General features: G+C 36.8%; 1 pseudogene; it reads right to left on the bottom strand.

Annotated features, from left to right (window-relative positions):
- Nucleotides 1-237: 237 nt before the first annotated feature.
- LOC111140963 overlaps nucleotides 238-27,203 on the bottom strand; it is a 51,923-nt pseudogene continuing 24,957 nt past the window's right edge.

The following is a 27,203-nucleotide window of genomic DNA, read 5'->3' as shown; positions in this document are numbered from 1 at the left end:
ACTACTTGAACATAGTATAGCTGTAGAAGTTTACCAATAAAAAACAAAGAATTAAGATATCACTAAGAAATAAAGATGATCATCAACTTATAATAAAAATGTTATTGCAATTCTAAACTTTTGTACATTTGGTAATATAGCCTCAATATGAAACAAAATTAGGAAAAAGTAAATTTATTTATTTATTTATTTATTTTGATATCTGATGTTATTTGTCACTATTAGAAAAACTCATTTTTAACTGGACTCTGACTTAGAGGTAGTTCTCACAGAAGACAGCCTCTGTCTGTTGGCAATCTGTTCCTGGCATTTTACTTTGGCCTCCTTCATTTTCTCGGCAAAAAATTTAGCATAATCTGCAGCCTCTTCCTTATTTTTCTTAATTTGTTGTTTCTTCAAAGCAATACGCCGACATCTGTGTTGGAAGACACATGGAGTAACAAGATGCTGAATCATGGGCACTTTGGTTCTAGGTTTCTTGTAATCTTTGTTTAGGGGCTTTCTCACAACAAACTTGTGGACATCATCTTCTTTAGATGTGGACCCTCAACTCTATGGTCAAATAATCTTCAACAAAGCAGGAAAAAATATACAGTGAAAAAAAGACAGTCTCTTCAATAAATGGTGCTGGGAAAATTGGACAGCTATGTGTAGAAGAATGAAACTCGACCATTCTCTTACACCATACACAAAGATAAACTGAAAATGGATAAAAGACCTCAATGTGAGGCAGGAATCCATCAGAATCCTAGAGGAGAACATAGGCAGTAGCCTCTTCAACATCAGCCACAGCAACTTCTTTCAAGATATGTCTTGAAAGGAAACAAAAGTGAAGATGAATTTTTGGGACTTCATCAAGATCAAAAGCTTCTGTACAGCAAAGGAAACAGTCAACAAAACAAAGAGGCAAACCACAGAATGGGAGACGATATTTGCAAATGACAGTACAGACAAAAGGCTGATATCCAGGATCTATAAAGAACTCCTGAAACTCAACACACACAAAACAGTTAACCATGTCCAAAAAATGGCCAGAAGACATGAACAGACACTTCTCCAATGAAAACATACAAATGGCTAACAGACACATGAAAGAAATGTTGATCATCACTAGCCATCAGGGAGATTCAAATCAAAACCACATTGAGATACCACCTTACACCAATTAGAATGGCCAAAATCAACAAAACAGGAAACAACGTGTGTTGGAGAGGATATGGAGAAAGGGGAACCCCCTTACACTTTTGATGGCAGCCACTTTGGAGAACAGTATGGAGATTCCTTAAGAAATTAAAAACAGAGCTTCCCTATGACCCTGCAATTGCACTACTGGGTATTTACCCCAAAGATACAGATGTTGTGAAAAGAAGGGCCATCTGTACCCCAGTGTTCATAGCAGCAATGGCCACAGTCGCCAAACTGTGGAAAGAACCAAGATGCCCTTCAATGGATGAATGGATAAGGAAGATGTGGTCTATATATACTACAGAGTATTATGCCTCCATCAGAAAGGGTGAATACCCAACTTTTGTATCAACATGGATGGGACTGGAAGAGATGATGCTGAGTGAAATAAGTCAAGCAGAGAGAGTCAATTATCATATGGTTTCACTTATTTGTGGAGCATAAGAAATAACATGGAGGACATGGGGAGATGGAGAGGAGAAGGGAGTTGGGGGAAATTGGAGGGGGAGGCGAACCATGAGAGACTGTGGACTCTGCAAAACAATCTGAGGGTTTTGGAGAGGAGGGGCTTGGGGGTTTGGGTGAGCCTGGTGGTGGGTATTAAGGAGGGCACATATTGCATGGAGCACTGGGTGTGGTACATAAACAATGAATTCTGGAACACTGAAAATAAATTTTAAAAATAAATAAAAATTAAAAAAAAAAAAGAGAGACTGAAAAGTTTGCAGATTCTGCTGGCTAATTTGGGCCCCAAGTGATGAGGCACAGTAGTATCAGTAAGCCCAGGTATATCCTTCCCCCCTTTTTTCACAATGACCATGTTGAGAACCCTGAGATTGGCATCCACCATGCAACCCCGAACAGATTTGTACTTTCTCTCTTCAGTCCTCCTTGGTCTATAGCAGGAACGCACCCTAGTCAGCAGCAGGACAACAGGGCCATGGGTCAAAACATCCTGCCTCATGGGGAAGACTTGTTTGTCATCACCACCACTGATTAGGGCCACATAACCCTTCCACCCAGAACATCAGCAGCAACTTCTGTGGCCATAGGCTTCTCATAAAAGGTACGAAGTTTGCATTCATCATCCACTTCAATGAGTTTCTGGCAACCAGTAGCTGGGAAAGAGATATCAGTTTCATCCTGAAGCAGCCTACTTCCTCTGAGGCACCACAAAAAAAAAAAAAAAGCTGTTAATATATTTACCATCAGAGCTGAAGATTTTAACTACCTTTGTTCATAAAAAATATACCTCATTTTCCAAAAACAACTTAAACTAGATGCAATTGACAGCTTTCCAAGATTTATGACAATTCTGCACAAATTTAAAGCCTTTGTAATGGGGCACCTGGGTGGTTCAGTTGGTAAAGCCTGCAACTATTGGTTTCAGTTCAGGTCTCGATCTCAGGTACATGGGTTGGAACGCCATGTTGTATGCCATGTTTGGCAGGGAGTCTGCTTGAGATTCCTTCTCTCCCTCTCCCTCTGCCCTCATCCCCCCTTCTGTAAAAGAAGAAAGAAAGAAAAAAAAAAGATACGTTTTAGAAATAGATTATATTCTTAGATAACAAAGTGTAAATTGAATTTTCTGTATATGTTTGGAAAGCTCAAAACACACTGGACAATAACTTACTATGGATATCTGAAATATTTTTGAGCTTGAAAGTATACTTCTGACTTTAGGATTTTGACATTTCAGAACTTATATTGAGATAAAGGAAAGACTGGAAATCAATGCAGGGAAAATTGAATTTAAAAAAATGGGAAAAATAACACATCAGGAATAAGAAAGTAGAAACAAAGAGAAAATAAAGAAATTGAAAATAAGTATTAAATACATTCAGGAAATTCAAAGCCGGTTCTTAAGAGAAACTTAGAAAACTCTGGCAGAATTGTTCAAAAATAAAGATAAACTGAGATAAACAGTATTAGAAATTGAAAACTAGCAATCTTTAGTGCTTTTTTAGCAGCACATATTCTAAGGATGTCACCGTTTAAAGAAAAAGATAGATTTATAAAAAAATTGTGCAAAAAATTAAAAACTTAGGAGAAATTGACAATTTTACAAAAAAAATCAAGGACCAAAATTAGTCAAGAATATATTGAAATTATAAGTTATACTATTGCTAAATAAAATGATTTCTATAAAAATATATCAGGAATAGGTGTTTTTATAGGGAAGGCTTATAACATGTTCAAGCAGGAGATACAAATTTTAACCATAATATTTTTTTTGATTGTGGCAAAATACACATATCATTTACTATCTTATCTACATTTCAGTATACAGCATCTTAAAATATAAGACATTATGATCAATATGGCTTATTCAAAAAAGACAAATTTCTATGGATATTAAAATACATGGTCACTTTTCATATAATAGAAAAAAGGGGAAAACCTGTGTAATTATATGAATTGGTGCAGAAAGTAATATTAGATAAAATTTTACAACTATTCATGATGAAAATACAACACAACAAACGCCTATATAAACATTAAAGACCTTTCTTGATAAAGTTTATTATCAAAGACTATATGAGAAATTATTCTCAATAGTGAAACATTTAAACTATTCTCGTAATAATGAATAACACACAGTGATGCCTATAACATGTCCATCCATATTGTACCAGAGGCACTAGCCTGTACAATAAAAAAGAAAAAAAAAGTCTATAAGAATTAGAAGGCAAAGGACATAAAGATGTCATTATTTTCTGATAAGATGGTTCATGTAGAAAAGCCAAAAGAAAACACAAAGAGTTGCAGTAATAGCTATTTTTATCTAAGTAAACAGCTATACTATTCATATATACAAGTTGGCAGCATTCCATGTATGCCAATAACAAATGGAAAGAAGAATAAATTTAAATAAAACATGTAATTTATAATGGGAAGAATTTGATGTAAAAAATTTAACAAATGTGTGCAATAACTTCATTAGAAAATTATAAAAATTCTAAAAGACATTGAAGAAGAGACATAAAATGGGTAAGGATAGGGAGAATTAATATCTCCCCAGATTTTTTTTATTATTATTTTTATTTTTTTATAAACATATAATGTATTATTATCCCCAGGGGTACAGGACTGTGAATCGCCAGGTTTACACACTTACAGCAGTCACCATAGCACATACCCACCCCAATGTCCATAACCACCCCCCGGCCCCCCTCCCCCCAGCAACCCTCAGTTTGTTCTGCGAGATTAAGAGTCACTTATGGTTTGTCTCCCTCCCGATCCCATCTTGTTTCATTTATTCTTTTCCTACCCCCTAAACCCCCCATGTTGCATCTCCACTTCCTCATATCAGGGAGATCATATGATAGTTGTCTTTCTCTGATTGACTTATTTTGCTAAACATAATACCCTCTAGTTCCATCCACGTCGTCGCAAATGGCAAGATTTCATTTCTTTTGATGGCTGCTAGTATTCCATTGTGTATATATACCAAATCTTCTTTATCCATTCATCTGTTGATGGACATCTAGGTTCTTTCCATAGTTTGGCTATTGTGGACATTGCTGCTATAAACATTCGGGTGCACGTGCCCCTTAAGATCACTACGTTTGTATCTTTTGAGTAAATACACAGTAGTACAATTGCTCAGTCATAAGGTAGTTCTATTTTCAACATTTTGAGGAACCTCCATGCTGTTTTCCAGAGTGGTTGCACCAGCTTGCATTCCCACCAACAGTGTAGGAGGGTTCCCCTATCTCCGCATCCTCACCAGCATCTGTCATTTCCTGACTTGTTAATTTTAGCCATTCTGACTGGTGTGAGATGGTATCTGATTGTGGTTTTGATTTGTATTTCTCTGATGCCGAGTGATGTGGAGCACTTTTTCATGCGTCTGTTGGCCATCTGGATGTCTTCTTTGCAGAAATGTCTGTTCATGTCCTCTGCCCATTTCTTGATTGGATTATTTGTTCTTTGGGTGTTGAGTTTGCTAGGTTCTTTATAGATTTTGGATACTAGCCCTTTATCCGATATGTCATTTGCAAATATCTTCTCCCATTCTGTCAATTGTCTTTTGGTTTTGTTAACTGTTTCCTTTGCTGTGCAAAAGCTTTTGATCTTGATGAAATCCCAATAGATCATTTTTGCCCTTGCTTCCCTTGCCTTTGGCGATGTTCCTAAGAAGATGTTGCTGCGGCTGAGGTCAAAGAGATTGCTGCCTGTGTTCTCCTCAAGGATTTTGATGGATTGCTTCTCACATTGAGGTTCTTCATCCATTTTGAGTCTATTTTCATGTGTGGTGTAAGGAAATGGTCCAATTTCATTTTTCTGCATGTGGCTGTCCAATTTTCCCAACACCATTTGTTGAAGAGGCTGTCTTTTTTCCATTGGACATTCTTTCCTGCTTTGTCGAAGATGAGTTGACCATAGAGTTGAGGGTCTATTTCTGGGCTCTCTATTCTGTTCCATTGATCTATGTGTCTGTTTTTGTGCCAGTACCATACTGTCTTGATGATGACAGCTTTGTAATAAAGCTTGAAGTCCAGAATTGTGATGCCACCAACTTTGGCTTTCTTTTTCAATATTCCTTTGGCTATTCGAGGTCTTTTCTGGTTCCATATAAATTTTAGGATTATTTGTTCCATTTCTTTGAAAAAAAAAAATGGATGGGATTTTGACAGGGATTGCATTAAATGTGTAGATTGCTTTAGGTAGCATAGACATTTTTCACAATATTTGTTCTTCCAATCCAGGAGCATGGAACATTTTTCCATTTCTTTGTGTCTTCCTCAATTTCTTTCATGAGTACTTTATAGTTTTCTGAGTATAGATTCTTTGCCTCTTTGGTTAGGTTTATTCCTAGGTATCTTATGATTTTGGGTGCAACTGTAAATGGGATTGACCCCTTAATTTCTTTTTCTTCTGTCTTGTTGGTGTAGAGAAATGCAACTGATTTCTTTGCATTGATTTTATATCCTGACACTTTACTGAATCCCTGTACAAGTTCTAGCAGTTTTGGAGTGGAGCCTTTTGGGTTTTCCACATATAGTATCATATTATCTGCAAAAAGTGATAGTTTGACTTCCTCTTTGCCAATCTGGATGCCTTTAATTTCTTTTTGTTGTCTGATTGCTGAAGCTCGGACTTCTAGTACTATGTTAAATAGCAGTGGTGATAATGGACATCCCTGCCATGCTCCTGACCTTAGCAGAAAAGCTTTCGGTTTTTCTCCATTGAGAATGATATTTGCGGTGGGTTTTTGATGATATTGATGATATTTTGATGATATTGAGGTATGTGCCCTCTATCCCTACACTTTGAAGAGTTTTGATCAGGAAGGGATGCTGTACTTTGTCAATTGCTTTTTCAGCATCTATTGAGAGTATCATATGGTTCTTGTTCTTTCTTTTATTAATGTATTGAATCACATTGATTGATTTGCAGATGTTGAACCAACCTTGCAGCCCTGGAATAAATCCCACTTGGTCGTGGTGAATAATCTTTTTAATGTACAGTTGGATCCTATTTGCTAGTATTTTGGTGAGAAGTTTTACATCTGTGTTCATCAAGGATATTAGTCTGTAATTCTCTTTTTTGATGGGATCTTTGTCTGGTTTTGGGATCAAGGTGATGCTGGTCTCATAAAATGAGTTTGGAAGTTTTCCTTCTATTTCTATTTTTTGGAAAAGTTTCAGGAGAGTAGGAATTAATTCTTTTTAAAATGTGTGGTAGAATTCCCCTGGGAAGCCGTCTGGCCCTGAGCTTTTGTTTGTTTGAAAATTTTTGATGACTGTTTCAATCTCCTTACTGGTTATAGGTTTGTTCAGGTTTTCTATTTCTTCCTGGTTCAGTTGTGGTATATGTCTCCAGGAATGCATCCATTTCTTCCAGATTGTTAAATTTGTTGCCATAGAGTTATTCATAATATGTTCTCATAATTGTTTGTAATTGATCTGATATAAGGATTGCCACCCCAGGCTTCTTCTGATGTCCATTAGCATGGTAAATTATTTTCCACCCCCTCACTTTAAATCTGGACGTGTCTTTGGGTCTAAAATGAGTTTCTTGTAGGCAGCATATAGATGGGTTTTGTTTTTTTTTATCCATTCTGATACCCTGTGTCTTTTGATTGGGGCATTTAGCCCATGAACATTCAGGGTAACTATTGAGAGATATGAGTTTAGTGCCATTGTATTGCCTGTAAGGTGACTGTTACTGTTCCTTTCTGATCTACTACTTTTAGGCTCTCTTTTTACTTAGAGGACCCCGTTCAATATTTCCTGTAGAGCTGGTTTGCTGTTTGCAAATTCTTTCAGTTTTTGTTTGTCCTGGAAGCTTTTTATCTCTCCTTCTATTTTCAATGATAGCCGAGCTGGATATAGTATTCTTGGCTGCATGTTTTTCTCGTTTAGTGCTCTGAATATATCATGCCAGCTCTTTCTGGCCTGCCAGGTCTCTGTGGATAAGTCTGCTGCCAATCTAATATTTTTACTATTGTATGTTACAGACTTCTTTACCCGGGCTGCTTTCAGGATTTTCTCTTTGTCACTAAAACTTGTAAATTTCGCTATTAGGTGACGAGGTGTGGACCTATTCTTATTGATTTTGAGGGGCGTTCTCTGCACTTCCTGGATTTTGATGCTTGTTGCCTTTGCCATCTTAGGGAAATTCTCTCCAATAATTCTCTCCAATATACTTTCTGCTCCCCTCTCTCTTTCTTCTTCTTCTGGAATCCAATTATTCTAATGTTGTTTTGTCTTATGGTGTCACTTATCTCTCGAATTCTCCTCTTGTGGTCCAGTATTTATTTGTCTCTTTTTTGCTCAGCTTCTTTATTCTCTGTCATTTGGTCTTCTATATCACTAATTCTTTCTTCTGCCTCATTTATCCTAGCAGTAAGAGCCTCCATTTTTGATTGTACCTCATTTATAGCTTTTTTATTTCAACTTGGTTAGATTTTAGTTCTTTTATTTCTCCAGAAAGGGCTTTTATATCTCCAGATATGGTTTCTCTAATATCTTCCATGCCTTTCTCGAGCCCGGCTAGAACCTTGAGAATCGTCATTCTGAACTCTAGATCTGACATATTACCAATGTCCGTATTGATTAGGTCCCTAGCCTTTGGTATTGCTTCTTGTTCTTTTTTTTTTGTGGTGAGTTTTTCCACTTTGTCATTTTGTCCAGATAAGAATATATGAAGGAGCAAATAAGGCACTAAAAGGGTGGCAAAGACCCCAGGAAAATGCGCTTTATCCAAATCAGAAGAGACCCCAAATCATGGGGGTGAGAAAGGGGATAAAAAGAAGTTCAGAAAAAAAAAAAAAAGAAAACAAATTTTAAAAAATATAAAAAAGAAAAAAAATATATATATATTAGACTGGTGACTAGAACAGGGTCACCCACTTAATTTTGGGAGTATTTTGGCCTCTTAGAAGAAGGTACCTCCCAAAATTTTAGAGTGAAAAACATATATAAGGGTAAACACAATGAAGGAATGGAATGTGTGTATAAAGATGAAAAAAAAAAATTTTTTTTAATTTCTAAAAAAGGAGTTGATAAAGTAAGTTGGTTGGGAGAATTAAGAAAAAGAAAGTGGAGAGATTTTGCTCGGGCTGGAGACTAGAACAAGCCTGGAGCTAGATTTACGGCATATTTTGATCTATTAGAAGAAGTTGTACCCCAAATTTTTTAGAAGAAAAAACCCTATGTGTATACAATAAATAAAGTTAGATACAATGAAAGATAAAATATGACTATAATAATGAAGTTTCCAAAAAGATTATTATTTTTTTATGAAAGTTATTGTTAAGATAAACTAGTTAAAAATCGTTAAAAGAGGAAAGGGTAAAAGTTAAAAAAATTAGAAGAAGAAAAATAAATAAAATTTAAAAAAAAATTAAATTAACTGCAAGACTAAGGAATCATGGGTAGAAAGCCATGAATTCCATGCTTTGCTTTCTCCTTCTCTAGGATTCTGCTGTTCTCCTTGGTACATGAACTTGGTCTTGGCTGGATTTCTTCTTGATCTTCTGGGGGAGGGGCCTGTTGTAGTGATTCTCAAGTGTCTTTGCCCCAGTTGGAATTGCACTGCCCTTACCATGGGCTGGGCTAAGTAATCCGCTCAGGTTCGCTTTTGGGAGCTTTGTTCCCTGAATGCTTCCTGTAGAGTTCCGGAGGACGGGAATGAAAATGGCGGCCTCCCAATCTCCGGCCCAGAGGAGCCAAGAGCTCGGGGCCCCACTCCTCAGTGTGCCCTCAGAGGAAAGTGCTCAATCACTCCCGTGTCCCTGGCCTCCAGCTGCACTCCGAGTTCACCCAGCCTGCGACTGGTTCAAGGTAACCCCGAGCTGAGATCTCACTCCTCAGCTCTGTCTCTGTAGCTGGCTTCCCTGCTCTAATACCTGTGAGCTCTGCGACACTCAGACACCCCCGATCTTTCTGTGACCCCGAGGGACCTGGGGCCATGCTAACCCCACATGGGCTTCACCCCAGTTTAGCTTCTGGAGTGATGTCCCTCCATGGAGCAGACTTTTAAAAGTCCTGATTTTGTGCTCTGTTTCTCCACCGCTTGCTGGGAGCCGGCCCCTCCACCCGTGGTCTATCTTCCCGTTGCTTTGGATTCACTTCTCCACCGGTCCTACCTTTTAGAAAGTGGTCGATTTTCTGTTTCTAGAATTGTTGCTGTTCTTCCCTTCGGTCTTCTGTTGGATTTGTAGATGTACCAAATGGATTGATAAGCTATCTAGCTGATCTCCTGCTACCTGATATAGTCTCAGCCTACTACTTCTCCGCCATCTTGACTCCTCAAGTCTCCCCAGATTTTGTTAAGAAATGATGTTAAGAAATTTCAGATTTGGGATGCCTGGGTGGCTCAGTTGGTTAAGCTGCTGCCTTCGGCTCAGGTCATGATCCCAGGGTCCTGGGATCGAGTCCCACATCAGGCTCCTTGCTCGGTGGGGAGCCTGCTTCTCTCTCCACCTCTGCCTGCCACTCTGCCTGCTTGTGTGCTCTCTCTCTCTCTCTCTGACAAATAAATAAATAAAATCTTTAAAAAAAAATTTCAGGTTTATTTAAATATTCAAAGAAATTCCATACAATATCCTAAACTTGATAAGCCATTTTTAAATATTATGTTTCACTTTTAGTAAGTTCAGATATAGCTAAAGTACAATAAATTGAACATACATAAGCTTTGACAAATGTGTATAACCATAGATCAATCATCACAATAAAAATAGCAAGCATTTCAATGGTTGCTAAAAGTTTTCATGCCTCTTTGTAACCAGCATTCCCTTTCATACTCAGGAAACCATAGATGTACTTTGTGTCACTATAAATTACTATAAGTTACTTTTAGATATTATAAACAGTATCACTGAACAGATATTGTTCATTGGTCTGGTTTCTTTCATTACAGTATAATGATTTTTTTTTTAAAGATTTATTTATTTATTTATTTGACGCAAAAAATAGAGGCAGAAGCAGGCTACCTGCTGAGCAGAAAGTCTGTTGCGGGGCTGGATCCCAGGACCCCGAGATCATGACCTGAGTGGAAGGCAGAGGCTTAACCCACTGAGCCATCTAGGTGCCCCAGTATAATGATTGTCAAATCCATCTATGCTGTTGCATGTATCACTAGCTTTATCCTTCATATTGCTTAGTAATATTTCTGCTGTATGGATATAATACAGTCTGTTTATCCATTCATATGTTGATGGAGATTTAAGTTGTTTCCAGTTAGGCTAATATAAAGAAAGCCACTATGAGCATTTACATACAAGTACTTGGGTGTACACGTTTTCATTTATTTTGGGTATCTGCCTAGAGATGGAATTGATGGTCATATGGTCTTATGATGGGTACATTATTAGCTTTTTTAAGAAACTGCATATTGTCTTCTAAAGTGGTTATAAAATTTTACATTCCCACCAGCAATTATGAGAATTCTGGTTGCTCCACATCCTTTCCAATATGAGGTATGGTCATTTTATTCCTTAATTTTAGTCATTCTAATGTGTGTGTAGTGATATGTCATTATGATTTTAATATACATTTTCTGTTTAGGAATCTTATGAATGTTTTCATGTGTTTATTGGTCATTTGTGTATTTGTTATCAATTATCTACTCAAATATTTTGAAATTCAAAAAGTTATATTAGGTTGTTCATCTCTTAGTATTTCTAAGAGTTATTTATATCCCCTGGATACAAGTTGTCTTTCTAACATACATGTTGTCAATGTTTTCTCCCATTATGTGGCTCACATTTTTTTTTCATGATGCCTTTAAAAAAGCAAAATTTCTAATTTTGATTAAATACTATTTATTGGGTCCACAAAAAAAAAGTAAAAATTTCAACATAAATTACTCAATTCCAAAATCTTACAGTTTAACACAACCAAAGTTTATTTCTTACATAATTAGTTTGCACTGGCTGGAGAATTTGCTCACTGCACTTACTCAGAAATCCAGAAGAAAGGAGGTTACCTTGACACATTCAACCATTATCCCTTCAGCAAGAGTAAGGGAGGATAGCAAATCATTTACTTGCTCTTCAAACTTCAACTGTGAAGTAACACAAATTGTTTCTACATGTCATTCATTGCTCAAAACAAATCATGTGGCCACACTTAATTTCAAAAGGTCTGGGAAGTTTTGGTATAGTAGTGTGAGGTCACAATATTATTTCACATATGAAATCACATATGTGAAAATGGTATCATTGATCTCCATTCACAAAACTATATGTTGTCCCTGAAGCTTTCCAACAATATGAACTTGACCTCTAGGTTATAACTATTTAGAACACTGTCCTTCACTCTGGAATTAGAATGAACACTCATTCTTTCTTCCTCTCTCTTTTATATACACACATACATATGTAGTATATATCATATAAATCCATAAGGAAAAGAGAAAAAGCATGACAGAGAAAATGAGCAAAAGAACAAATGGCATTTAATAAAAGAAGAAATTTAAATGACTTGGAAATAGGTAGGAACACACTCATCCTTTTTGTAACTGCATATCAAAGTTACCATTTTGAGTAAGTGCATTACCTCCATCACAGCAACTTTTTTCCCAAGAATATATTCTAGAAAAACTCTTGCACCCATGAGTAAAGAAACATGCAAAGGCATGGGTACAGCAACAACATTCATAACAGCACCATTTGGGAACTACTCAAATGTATACTCACAGAATAATAGCTAAATAAATTATTGTACCTTCATGCAATTGATTATAACATTGCAACAGAGAAGGACTTTAGCAGCAAGTATCAATATGAATACATTTCTAATATAAAATTGTGAGTAGAAATTATAATCTGAAATAAAATAGTGTAATTTCATTCCTGCAAAATTAAAAAAAAAATAAAATAAAAGTATACGGCATTTAGGGATATGTAACAAAGGACCCAACAGTTAACTAAAAAAGAAAATGTGTAAACTCAGGATAGTGGTTATACATGTAACATGTCCAAATAAGGGCACTTGAGGCTGGAGACTTACACTGGTAAAATAGTTTTCCTTAATTTTGATAGTGCTTAAATGGATTTGTTTTATTCCATTTTTAATTTTATATTCAGATTGTATACACTTTTTTATTTATATGAAATGTTTACCAACAATTTTCAGGAAAGAAATGTAAAATAAACATGCTTCTGCCTTAAATCTCCCAACACTATAGACTTGATTTCTGGATCGTAAATATTGGGCACATTGTCCTTGACTCTAAAAGAAGAGGTTACATGATGCAGTGGGAAAGAACACAACCCTAGAAATCAGGGGAGGTGAGCTCTGGAGTGGTTAGAACCTCTGAAGCAAATGTTATTTTAGTTCCAACAAATGGCTTAATTCCTGTGATTTCCCTTATTTGCAAAATGAAGGAAATCAAAGTAGGGGATTTTTAAGCACATTCCTACTATAATGTCACACAACTGAACATATTTTCATGAGGAAAATGGAGATGGTGTGTTTTAAGAATCAGAGAATAAGCATAGGCTTCCCCTTTTCTATTTGCTAAAACTTGCATAGTTGGGAGGTCACAAAGAACCTATGTGAAGAAAGCACTGTTTTCCTCATATTGACCAATAGGTTGACTTAAACATGACTGTAAACTTAGTAGGGTCATAGCTGGGTCTCCAATTCAAATTATTAACCTGCTGCACTCCTATTTTTTTTTTTTTTACTACACAAAAGTGTTCTTTATTTATGTACCTCAAAGAAGAAATACTAGAGCTTCAGAAGGAAAAAATGGAAGGAATGCTTTATAAATAGAAGAAAAGGAGATTATGACTTAACTAGGTTTCAGTGGGAAAAAGCATGGGAAGAAAAATAGATTAATCAAAAAGCCTATTACATTTTAGACATTATGCTAGGCATTGACTAATGTTATCTCATTTGATCTACATAACAATTTTAAGGGTAGTTATTTGTATCATTTATATTTTACAGATGGAAGAATTGAGGATTTGAGAGGTGATTTTCCTTGAGTTTGAGACTGGCAGTTTGTATGACAAAATTTCCTAGCCTGATTCTGACACCATACCCATTTAACTTGAAGAACTAAGTTTATAACCTACCCTTGAAACTAAATTTATGAAAAATTCTAAAAATCATTGAGATGAATGAATGGCAATCCAAAGAGTATGATTAAATGTGATCCAACGTTTTGAGTTTTTAATCCTGGAGAATAAATTTATCCTCAATAATTGGTTTTCAGCAAACCTATGAGAAGAGTCTGCAATGCTGTTCTGCTTAACCAGAAGCAGTGGCCTTGGGTCCAGACAGCCAACAAACTCACAGAACATGATAGACTTCATCCAGCCCCCTTGATAACCAGCATAGTAGAATGAGTCCTCCTCATGGGGCAGTCACAAGTCATGAGGGTTGGAGCTGAGTGTTTGTGTGCAACTTACCTCACTCTAGGCAAGTCACCAGCTATGGGACCCCTGCAGTTTTCACTTAATGGTCATGCTACACCTATTCTCTGGTGAAGCTACATCTCATTAATGGTCAGTCCATCATTGATTACCATTGTGAAATACTTAGTAAGCAATCTTGAAAAGAGGAACAGGTGCTGATTGGCCCAGACTGCTTTGTTGCAGTCATCTGTAATTAGAAGTGTGTGGGCTCACATACCCTATATGTGGGTCACAGTTCCTGTGGGTAACCAAATAGGGACCTCATTAATGTGATGGTATCATAAGCAGCATTTCTGAAACCGTAGCATTTTCACATTCTCTTAACTGTCTGATTCTAGGTCTTCCCCACAAGCTGGTGAATTTTGTGAAGTTAGAAATGATCCTTCATGTTTGAAACTAGGATTTCTTCTCATCCTACACTTTCTTTCAGACCTCCCACCATTAAGCTAGTTACTTAAGTAAAATGGTTTAGGATTAGTTTAAAAACATGTTCTAGGTTTATTCCCCATACAAATTCTTACATGACTGAGTCTTGCTGTATTTGTTGTACATTTCTTCTCTCATATTCTGCATGTCATTTCCTAGTAGAACCCTGATCTCACATTCCCACCCGGAGCTCACATTGCTGTAACTTCAACAATCTTGTAACTGATTTCTCCATCTTCAGTATCTCACTGTTCCAATCCATGCTTTGCTACCAGTGGAAGAAAAACAATTTAGACATTGTATCTAACAGGTTAATTTGCAACAAAATGACAGTAGATTCAGTTTAAGGCCAAGAGATGTGGAAACTGAGGCTTTAAGATCCCCAGTGTATCACTGAGCTCACAGAACACCGTAATGACTGACATGGATTCAAGCACATTTGATCTGATTGGAGAGGAGCCTATGGAAGGAGCTTGGAAATCGTAGCCAGATGGACATGACTTTTAATATCACCATCTCCGTTTATTTTTCCACTCAGAGCAAATTACTTAACATCTCTTAATATTTGTAGTTCCTATAAAGTTAGTATTATAATACTTACATTCCACGATCTATTTTGAAGATTAATGCTAAAGTTAGCATATTCCCTGGTACGAGGAGATATTTAATGAATAATTTTATTACTTATCTCAGTTAAATAGAATGGCCTTCTGGATCCTATTAAATTAATAATCAATGTTTTAATTTTGTGATGTATCATAAACTGGTAAACACAAATTTGTGGATGAATCAGGCAAGTTTTTAAAAAGATTTTATTTATTTATTTGGGAGAGAGACTGAGTGAGTGAGTGAGTGGTAGAGAGCAAGAAAGCACAAACAGGGGGAGTGGTGGAGGGAGAGGGAGAAGCAGACTCCCTTTTGAGCAGGGAGCCTGATGCAGGTTTGATCCCAGAACCCCAGGATCATGACCTGAGGCAAAGGCAGATACTTAATGGACTGAGCCACCCAGGCCCCAGAAGTAGGCAAGATATTTAAATCTATTTTACTAATAAGTAAATCAAGGCTCATTGATGATAAGGTCATCCATGACCTAATAATACATGGATATCAATATTATGTCCCCAACTACACTGAAAGCTTCTCAGTGGCAGAATAATCTTTTTAAAAAATCTTCAAATATATATGCTAATGATAGATTAAACCATATTATGCAGTGCTTAAAAGCATGGATATTAAGTCCTAAAAAACCTCTTTTATGATCATGGGCACACTTAATTAACCTCTTTAGAGTTCAGTTTTCTTATCAGTAAAAAAGGGACAATAACACCAATTTCCTTGATTTGATGAAAAAATAATGTAAAATATTAAGAATGGTTAGAATATAGGAAATATAAAGCAAATAGGAGCTATTTTATAAATAAGAAGAAATAGTTGAGTAATGTCACATGAATGTCAAACCATTCCCTATTTAATTAAATATAAATTCAAATATTTTACCATGGAAATTGAAAGAGCATTTGGTATTCCATTGGAAATTTCAGCATGGGCTAGCAAAGGAAGAAACTGTTTTGAATTAATTTACTATCAGAACTGTAGCATAGGAAAAAAGTTAGCTGATTTAATTATCAAAATATTCTTAGAGATAGATAAACTGATGTCAGACCTTTCCATGTCCATTGCATCATTGTATGGGAAAACATTATAGATGGAAACATGACAGAACTTGGTACTAAATCAAGTTTTGTATCAATACAGTAAATTCTTCAGTTACATAGTTGGGCTTTAAGAAGCAAGGAGGGAATTAGAAACATTTTTCTGAAATTCACATGATTATTGTTATCACTATGCCTATCATCCCTGTGTTTAGTAATATTAAAATTACTTGAATGATACAGTTTTTATGGAACTTAACTACAATTTATCTTAATATTAGATATGTTTAAAATATTTACTTATAAAATGTAGATTTCACAAAAATTATAGAACTTCTTACCCTAATCCAGAAATCAGGCTATCTTCAAATAAACCAAAAGAAGTTTTACAGCATTTATAAATTACTTGTAAATAAACTCCATTTTAATAATTTGCTATGATTTTTTACATGAATAAACAGAAACATGATTTCAATATTTCCTTTAACAACCCATATTTAATATAAAGTATAAGATTTCATTTAAATGCATATCATCTTCAAGTCTGTTTCTAAATTTCCCTGATTTAACAAGCTACAATTTGATCAGTAACAGTCGTATCTCACTTTTCTTTTTTTTCCCCCAACTAATCTATGATGAGTTATTTTCTTTTAAGATTTCTTTATTTATTTGAGAGAGAGAAAGAGCATGAGCAGGAGGAGCAGAGGGCAAGGGAGAGAGAGTCTTGAGCAGACTCCATGCTGAGCGTGGAACCTGACACAGGGCTTGCTCTCATGACCCTGAGATCACAACCTGAGCCAAAACCAAGAGTCAGATGCTTAACCAACTGCACCACCCAGGTGCACCCATGATCAGTTATTTATTTATTTATTTAAGATTTTATTTATTTATTTGATGGACAGAGATCACAAGTAGGCAGAGAGGCAGAGAGAGAGAGAGGAGGAAGCAGGCTCCCTGCTGAGCAGAGAGCCCGATGCGGGGCTCAATCCCAGGACCCTGGGATCATGACCCAAGCTGAAGGCAGAGGCTTTAACCCACTGAGCCACCCAGGTGCCCTAATTGAGTTATTTTTTTAAATGTAAAATCTGCATATGATAAAAGTCACCATTTTACAGTGTACAATTCAGTGGCATTAAGTACATTCTAATTGTTATAAAAGCAATACCTGCTTCTAGTTTTAAAACATTTTTGTCACTCAAAAAGAAAACTGCATAAGCATGAAGTGGTTATTCCCCATTGCACCCTTTTCCCAGCCCCTAGTATCCACCAATTTGCTTTCTGTCTCTATGAATTTACTTATTCTGGATGTTCCATTCCGTTCCATTCCAGGTGGAGTCATACATCATGTGACATTTTGTGTCTGGCTTCTTTCATTCAGTATAATTTTTTGAAAGTCACCAATGTTGTACTATGTTATCCACGCATCATTTTCTGACTGATAATATTCCATTATATGTACACACTACAATTTGTTTACTCCTTCATGCTTTGGTGAGCATTTAGGTAATTTGCACCTTTGGCCCTTCAGAATAAGGCTACTATGAATATTTGTGTATAGATATGTGTTTCAGTTCCTATTTTCATTTCTTTTGGATAATATCTGGGAATAGAATACTGGGTCATATGGTAAATCTATGCTTAGCCTTTTAAAAATAGGATTTATTTTTTTGTAGCAGTTTTAGGTTCAAAATGGAGCAGAAAACACAGAGAGAGTTCCCACATATGCACTATCCCCACACGTGTTGCTCACCCCACTATGAACATCCTGCCCTAGTGCAGTATCTTTATACAATTGATCAACCTATATTGACATAGGCTTATCACCCCAAGTTCATAGTTTACATTGGGGTTCACTCTTGGTATTGCACATTTGTGGATTTTGACAAATGTATGTGATGTGCTTCTACCATCATAATATTACACAGAGTAGTTTCACTGCCCTAAAAATCCTGTTGGCTCCAACTATTCCTGTCTCCTTCCAGCCTGTTTTCACTTTCCAAGTAGGCACCAAACTGTTTTCCACAGTGTTTGAACCATTATATATTTCCATCAGTGTGTAAGAGCTCCAATTTTTTTACATCCATAACACTTGTTATTTTCTGGTTATTTGAGTATAGCCATCCCAGTGTGTATGAAACTGTATCTCATGATTTTGCTTTGCATTTTCCTAATGCCTAAGGATATTAAGATTTTCTCCAGGTGCCTGTTGAGCACTGGTACCAAGTGCCCCAAACTTTGTGTTTGCCCCCAAAGACACCACTTAATTGCCTATCTCTGACAGCTCGAGGGGTTTATATTCCTGAGTTCCATGGGATTGTAACAAGTGGAGAAAAATATTCTTAACTGGCAACCCCTGGGCACAAGGGAGAGGCAAATGACTGAAACACACAGTCTTTCTATGAAAAAGTCCTATTAGCTTATCTCATAAGCTAATTGAACACAAATTAAACACAATTAAACACAAATCCTAGGATCAGGTATAATCCTACCCAGACATCTCAGGGAATAGGCTCTATCTTTCTGGCTTTCTCTCTGCCTCACCCTAGGTTGCCAATGTCCCTAAGAAAGGATGTTGTATACATATCTGAGGCCCCAGCTACTGTGGCACTGTTCACAGAAAAGATCAATTGATACCTGGCTTTGGTGGCCAGTGGGGCTTACATTCATAGGCTCAATGGAACAATAGCAAACAAAAAAAGAGTTCTTAGCTGAATCAGTATACAGGGTACCGATGATCTTCCAGTCTTCCCCTGGAAGAGGTATATTTGCCTGCTTTAAATACTGCTGCCTGAAGGTCTGGCTTCCAATCAGGCTAAATCTAGCTGTGGACGAGATCCTCTGCTCCTGTACACTGACAGGTCTTGGCACACCTTCAGCTGTGGAGGGCCATTACACATAAAGAAGGCTGATTGGACAATCATAAAGGTTCGAAAGACAAGCAAGAGTTAGAGCAAGGTTGACTGGCAATTTCATCGCCTACATGGTGCCATTCCGTCAGGACTGGGAAACATGGTTATTTTATCTAATGGTTAGAAACCAATATAGAGAACCAAAGAAAATGAACAAATAGAGAAATATGTTCCAAACAAAAGAACATAAAATCTCAAATTTTGACACAGATAAAAAATTTACCTGAAAAATGGATAAAAATTATGATCACTAAATTCAGAACAATTCATGAACAAGGCAAGAATTAAAAAAAAAAAAGAAAAAGAAAAAGAAAAAAAGACAGAAAATACAAGGAAGTAACAAACAGAAATCACAGAGCTGACGAATGCAATAACTGAACCAAAAAATATAATAGAGGGGTTCAACAGCAGATGAGATGAGTTAGGAGACTGTAGTTTTATTTTTTGTGCTACCTTTGTTTGGCTTCTGTGCTGAGGAAAGCTGACCTCATGGAATGAGTTAGAAAGTGGTCCCTCATCTGTTTCCTTCTCGAGATAGCAGATGTTTTTAATGGAGGATAATCTGAAGAAAGGCAGGCAGGGGCAAGAGGCCCTTGTCTTAAGAGGATTATTCTATACCACGTTGGAAGGAGCCCTACACCCTTTCCCACATGAATAATTATCTGATAGGTAGATGAACATGTGGACAAAAACCTGATTGGACAGCAGGCCTATGGTTAATCAAGTTATATTAGCCTGCCAAGAGAGCCATAAAAACCCCTAAATTCAAACGCCAAAACGGAAACCCTCCAGGGTCCCCTTTCTCTTTGGAAGCTTTGTACTATCTCTCAATAAACTTTTCTTTGCTGTGCACCGCTCTTTGTCTGGTCTATCTTTTCAGTCTTTGAAGCGGCATGACTAAGAACCATGGGCACTAAAGGAAAAAAAATCCTGAAACATTTTCAATCATTATCTCTTCAATTAAATTTCCTACCCGTTCTCTCCCTCTTCTTCCTGGGATCCCTATAACTTGTGTGTTAGTCGGCTTGATGTTGTCCCATAAGTCCCTTGAGCTATCTTCACTTTTGTTCATTCTTTTGTCTTGTTGCTGCTCTGATTGGATAAGTTCTACTACTTTGTCTTTGAATTTACTGATCCTTTCTCCCTCTTCATCTAGATTTTCAATGGCATACTATACATGTTTTAGAGATTCTGTATTCTGCTAACTTTCTCTAACAAGTAATTTTGTGGTTGTTGTTCTACAAGGTGACTGAAGTGACTTGATTCAAATTCCAAACTCTGTATTACCTGAAGTGGCCTTCAGTTCTGATCTTTTTCTAGTCTTTGCACTCTCCAGATGCCTCTTTGTGTTGGGTTCTGAGGGGTCATCCCAGTACAGTCATATCTTAACAATCAGCAAAGGGTTGAGGTGGATTTTATAAGTGGAATTTGGGGGCTCAACCCTTGTATAGCTCATTCCCTTCTAAGATTTCTCCCTGACTTTCTTACTGTTCTGAAATCCTTGAACTCTGTCCTCAGGTACTGCCAATCCATGAAGGAAAAAAAAAAAAAAACAAACAAACAAGTAAAAGCCGCAGAGTTGTAAATCTTACCTGTTAAATTTCTTCTTTATGCCTATTGTGGTTACTCTCCAGTTTAATCAAATAGGGCTTTAAAATGCTTTGTCCAGATTTTATAATTATTATATGTGAGAAGATAATCTAATCTACTCAATATTTATAGTTCACATATGTTAACAAAATTTAAATTAAAAAAATCTTAATTTTAATTATGTTTTCAGTTTATTTCTAATAGTTACATGGGTTATTTCTCCAACCAACTTCTCTATTATTTATAGTTTCTTGTCGCAAATTCTTTCCAGTTCAATTTTTTAAATTACATGTGTTTAACAGATCCATATCTGGTCTTTATGATTCTACTTGTCTTTTCTTTGTGCGGTTCTTGTTCATGATGTCCTAGTTTATTGTTGAGTGTAACTACTTTTTACTGTGTGCTATTTTCTAATATCCCCCTTTTTTTTTTTTTACATGGGTTGAAGTTATTTTGATCCATAATATGTCTGTATTTACTTCTTATTAGTCTCTGGGAAGACACTACTAATTTAGGTGGCTGTAAATTAAATTCTCAGCTTGGAAATTTTTGAACCATCTGAGTTGTAAACATAACCTGATGGTTGAACTTTTTTCAAATGCTCAGTCACATCCCAGCTTCCCCTCTTTATCAAAATATTACATTTTCTATGTGGCTTGCTTTCATCAAGGGACATATTTAGTTCTTTATTTCAGGACCTGTAACTCCTTGGCATCACCATTGTATCTGAGAGGATTTCCTATTAGACAGTCACCTCATACAGGATCCAGACTTTGTCATCTATTCAACTCATTTCCGTATGAGTCTACAAAGATCAAAGCTCAGGTCCACCTGGTAACTAAAACGAAATGCTCTAAAGTGAAAGCCAACTGCTGAATTCAGGTTGCTATAGTGGATTTCTGCCCTCATATGGTCCTTGTTCTGATAGTATCTTACTTAATCACCTAATCACCTGTATTTTTAAGATGTTTTAAAATAGCTTTATCCAGAGAACTTTTAAGTTACTTTTAGGAGGAGGACCCTTAACTTTCTGGGGGAGAAGGGGAGAAATAAAACTATTAGATAATAAAAACACATTTTTTTTCTTAATCCTCAAAAATCCTGTATTGTTGGGCAATTATATTAGTTATTAATATTTCCATTTTTTTTTAAAGATTTTATTTATTTATTAATATTTCCATTTTTGAGGCAAGGAAACTTAACCTCATAGAATTTAAATAATACAACCATAACTCCTTTAGTAAGTGGTGAAACTAGAACTGGAATTCAACTCTGTGAGATATACAAGCCCGTGTTCTTTCCAGCACCAACCTAGGTAGGGATATTGGCTTCATAAGTGATTTACTGTGGAACTTGTGAGCTTTCTCACTTACAAAATTGGGACCATAACATCTATCATGTAATGTTGTTTAATTTTTAAGTTAAAGAGGTAATGAGATAATATACGTTTGAAGTATGTGTACTAATATATATGAATCATTTACCAGATAACATGACACTGAAAAATTAGTATACATAATAGCTTGAAAAGTAGGTGTTATATATTTATAACTTACATGTGTATATATTTGTAATTTAGCTCATAATTGTGCCATTGGTTGCTAAATAAAGTGTTCGTGGAATTGACACATGAAAATACGAATGATGAATGAATTAACCTACCAACTTATTTACATGAGTAGCCATCTTAGTTAAATATAGCAGCCATCAATCTGCCTTTACTATTTCCATGTTTGTCAGGCATCTGGAAAGTATATTCTGACCCAGAACATAGTTCAGAATGTTTATATTCCTAAGAGCAGTTAAAACCATTTTCCAAACATTTGTGTTATACTTAGAGTTGTGGTCGAGTAGTCTAAGCAATCAAACACCGATGCTGGAAGTCTGATCTTGACACTGGCTCCCAGTGCTGCTGCGAGCAAGTCACTTAACCTTGGGTTTCAAGTTTTTCATCTGTAAAATTGGGATAAAAACACTTACCTGCCCCTCAGGAAAATGTGAAGATTTCTGAAAGTAAATGTGTTAGAAAGTGCTTTGAATGTGAATATGATACCCGAAATAGCAAAAACAAATTCCTTTATTTTTCCTTTCTATTCCCACTAGTCCACCCTCCCTCAGTTAGGGAATTAAGTTTTGTAGGCTCAGAGGTGTTCAAAAAGCCAGAAAACAGGCTTCTTAGGAAAATTTTGCTGTTAACCACCTGGGAAACTTGTTGGTCCCCTCTTCAGTTCACTGCCAATTAAATAGAAAGTTAAAGCAACATTTTGAATGAAGGAGGCCCTATGCTCTTTATAGGGTTTCCTGGGATCAGCCTTCTAGGTCTATTCTAATAATAATTTTACCAAAATGTTCAGAATTTTCCCCTTGGAATGTGTTTGACCTGGGAAAATATCATGGCATTTTGGAAGTTTGAAAACTACCATAACAATAACTCTGCTGAAACTGAAGTTAATCCCTTGGAGTCTCCTGTGAGGAAAAACTAAAATAAAAAAACATGGAGTTTCTATAGCTCAATCTGCTTAGGGTGATTTGTTGTTCCTTATCACAAGCCCTGGAGGCACAGTCGCCCTCCCACAGGTTAACACACTTGCATCAAACACTCCCTTGCATCAACAGAGTGCATCGACCACAACTTTGCATCAACCATTTGCATCAACCACTCTGTCTTGTCTGACCCACAACACTGTGAAAATCCAGGAAGCTTCTGAGTGAACAATTAGAATGCGTTAGACAGAGGTGGATGAGTAACTAGATTGAAACGTGGAAATCATGACTGAGGGAATACTGGGTATGTAGCACCAGTTGCAGTTTGCGGGAGTTTCCAGCACTGAAGAGGCTGCTTCAGAAATCATGTTAGATAAGGAGAAAGTTGACACAACTTGTTTACATTCTAGAACTTGGAACTTCGGTGCCACTTTATATGCAGAAGTTGAATACTCTGTCAGTTGTTCTCTACTATCTCCATGCCTTAGAGTTAGTAAATACTCAAGAACCTCTCTGGTTTCAGTGTGGTTTTGTTTGTTTGTTTTGTTTTGTTTTGTTTTTAGAGAGCATGGTCCACAATCCAGCAAACAGCATCAGGAGAGAACATGGGGAAGAGGTTTAATACCTTCCCAAACATTTTATCTTTATTGTCCTGAGTCTTTGCTGGGAATAGGATTTGAAGAAAAGAGCTCATCAAAACACTTAGACTAATGTTTCCTTCTGACACGGCCTTTAAATTCAATCAGTGAGCACAATGCAATCAAGATGGAGTGATTCTTGCCTCTACTCTGCTGTGATCTTCATCTCTTGGGACTTTATAGATGGAGTGACAACTGTCTTTGGAGTCTATGACTCTGCCCTTAGATACTGGAGCTACTCTAACCAGCCTTCCTATGGACACATTCACATTGAGTAGAATCCCAATAAACGTGTCTAGTTCATTGTTGATTTCTCCTCCCATTTGATATCTGTCCTTTTGCTTCTACTATTTAAAGAGACATAACCTTTGACATGAAAATATCTGACAGGTATTGGAAAGACATTCCAAGAGTGAAGGTAGCAATGGATGTGATACGTAATGCTTAAAAAAACAAGTATCAGCTAGAGCTGGAATTGCTGTAATGTATACCTTATATTTGATAATTTTTATTATCTTGAATATATTGCAAATACATATATATTAGTAGCTATCCTTTATTCCATATTGCTGCATATACCCATACATGAGTGTATGTGTATTGTTAGATCCTTCATAATATGAAGGAGTATATAAAAATGCACGTAAAAGCAGGATCACAACCCTTTTGGTACACAAGTCTACAGTTGGTGGTCTATTGAACTCCACTCTTAAAGTCACTAACGAGGCCCCATAAACACTAAAATTCCTTTAACTTGAGTAAAGAAAATAGCTATAAGCAGTAACAATGTTTATGAGTGGTTATTTTAAAAATGTACAGTAAACACAATTCAGAAAGATCAACTACAAAATTTAAAAAAAATAGAGAAAGGAGGGGTCCTGCTTATTAAAACAATTCAACAAACATTGAACAACAAAACACTCTGGATGGGAGCTCTGCCTTCTCTGCCCCTTGTGATTCAGAAGGCTGTGGAATAATTGGAGAAGAGAAATTAATTATGGAAATGTTTCTTCTTAGTTTGCATGTGATAGTAATTCCTCATAGTGGAAAAAAAGAGGAAGAAAACTTATTGATGGTGAGGACTTCAAATACTAGGTCTTCATGATAATATGTCTTAAGGTAAGTGAATAAATTTTTAATATTTGGATGAAACTTGTTAAAACATCATCTACTCATTTATTTATTTATTTTTTCATTTATTTGTTAGAGAGAGAGAGAGAGAGCACAAGCTCGGGGAGAGACACAGGGAGAGGAAGACTTCCTGCTCAGCAGGGAACCGGAAGTGAATCTTGATTCCAGGACACTGAGATCACCACCTGAGCTGATGGCAGACACTTAACTGGTGTCCCACAATATATCTACTCTGAGAGCTGGATTCCTTTCTTACAATTTGATACAACATGCACCAACACAGAGTGGAGGAAGGCAGGAGATACAGGGAAAATCACCCAAAGGGTGAATACTTCCCAAAGGATTCCTAGTTTGAAGTGCTGCCCCTCTGGTTTCATGACGATGATATCTAGGTCTTTTTTGTGATGGAGACATACTAATTTCATGTTTTTCAGCATTTATTTTATATCTTTGGGGACAAACTCTGTTAAAGTTTGTCACTCTGCTGCCTGTTAGGAGAGTGTGTTGAGTGGATTAAAGGTACAGGTGGGTATACACTGTTTTGGAGATCAGGTGGAGATGCTGATGAGGTCTTTCTTTCAAGTGTCTAATGTATGACTGCAGAAAAAGCTTATAAACAAGATCCGAATCTTATACGGCAGAAAAAAATAAATAGCGTCCTATTCATCATGAATTAAGAGCAGGATAGAAAGAACTATCCTTTGCCTAAGGAGAGAGATGAGAAATTGTGTTTCACCAAGGATGCTGGTGCTTCGAGGGCATGCCATTTCCCATAGGAGATGGGACTACAAGGTAGAGAAACTTTACAAATTACAGAAGAAATTCCCTTCTTTGATTTTGTGAACTGAGCAAGAGGGCCAGGTTTGCAGTACTCAGGCTGTGAGCACCAGGATGTTTATGTGATCACGGCCAGCACTGCATGGTCATCTCTTCACTTCCTACAGGAAACGTCAGTCAGAGCCCCAGTTTTAGGCTCGGCCCTGTGCTGGTTTGTTTTATGTAAGTTTTTTCCCATTATAGCCTTACGATAATCCTGTGAGATCACTGCTATCCCCATTTTAGAGATGAGGACCCTGAAATCAGAGAGCACAAGGAATTTATCTTTAATGATTTTGTTTATTAGGGTGCCTGGGTGGCTCAGTTGGTTAAGCATCTGCCTTGGGCTCTGGTCATGATCTCAGGGTCCTGGGCCAAGCACCATGTTGTGTTCCCTGATCAGCAGGGAGTTTGCTTCTCCCTCGCCCTCTGCCTGCCGCTCCCAGTGCTTGTACATTCTCGCTCTCTGTTTCTCTGTCTCATTTATTTATTCGAGAGAGACAGAGACAGAGATCATGACAGAGAACATGAACGTGGGGGAGGGCAGGTGCATAGAGGGAGAGGGAGAAGCAGGCTCCCCAGCAGAGCAGAGAGCTCATCCCCGGGCCAGATCCCAGGACTGTGAGATCATGACCTGAACCAAAGACAGACGCTTAACTGACTGAGACAATCAGGGGCCCCAAGAGGGCTCAAGGAATTTGTCCAAGGTTACACAGTTAATAAGAGTTGAAACTGGGATTGGCACCAAGGTCAGCTTTTTCCAAAGCACACTCTCTTTAGATCATGCACTCTTGCTTTGAATTGCAAGTCACCATCTGGCTTAGCAGCAAGAAGAGAGGTTGGCACAACTACAACTGGAGTTTAAATATTATTTATTCGTTTGTCATTGAAGGCTGTGTTGATGACTTAGGCCTGATGAGAAAAAGCATGGCAATGACAACAATAAAGGGCAATGACATAAAACACAAAGAAACACCTTCTTCCCATCTGTTTCTACACATTTATTCCTGATTCTGATACTACTTGCAGAATTATTTTATAGATGTTTGTTTATAAGAAAATTTACAACTAGAGTATTCCATGTTCCACTTTGTTACAAAGGAGCCGGCCATGTAATTTCATTCTAATTTCAATGTAAATTCCAAGTGTGCAGTACAACTTGTTATGATTTTAATAATATTTATATATTTAGTTTTCCATTGATGGTTACCTTGTAACACTCAGTGTTTCTACTGCCATAAAATAATGTACTTGTGTTGTAAAACTACCTTCCTGTGTTAAAACAATTTTTTTACATTTTACTGTACAAAGTGGATCATTTTCAAATATATGTCTTTCATGTCTGTTTAATGCAGGGGGAAAAATGTCTCTGCCTCATTTGGTTGGCTTATAAATGTCTGTTTGAAAGCAGATATTTTCATGAAAACTTAGAATTAAAATGTCTTTAGGGGACCATGTGGTTCTTCTCTCTTCACTTACTGATTTGTTC

The sequence above is a fragment of the Enhydra lutris genome, unplaced genomic scaffold, assembly GCF_002288905.1.
Source record: "Enhydra lutris kenyoni isolate GAN:26980312 unplaced genomic scaffold, ASM228890v2 scaffoldscaffold1, whole genome shotgun sequence".
Lineage (NCBI taxonomy): Eukaryota > Metazoa > Chordata > Mammalia > Carnivora > Mustelidae > Enhydra > Enhydra lutris.
Note: the sequence above shows the minus strand (reverse complement) of the source record. Positions and strands in the feature narration are given on the sequence as shown.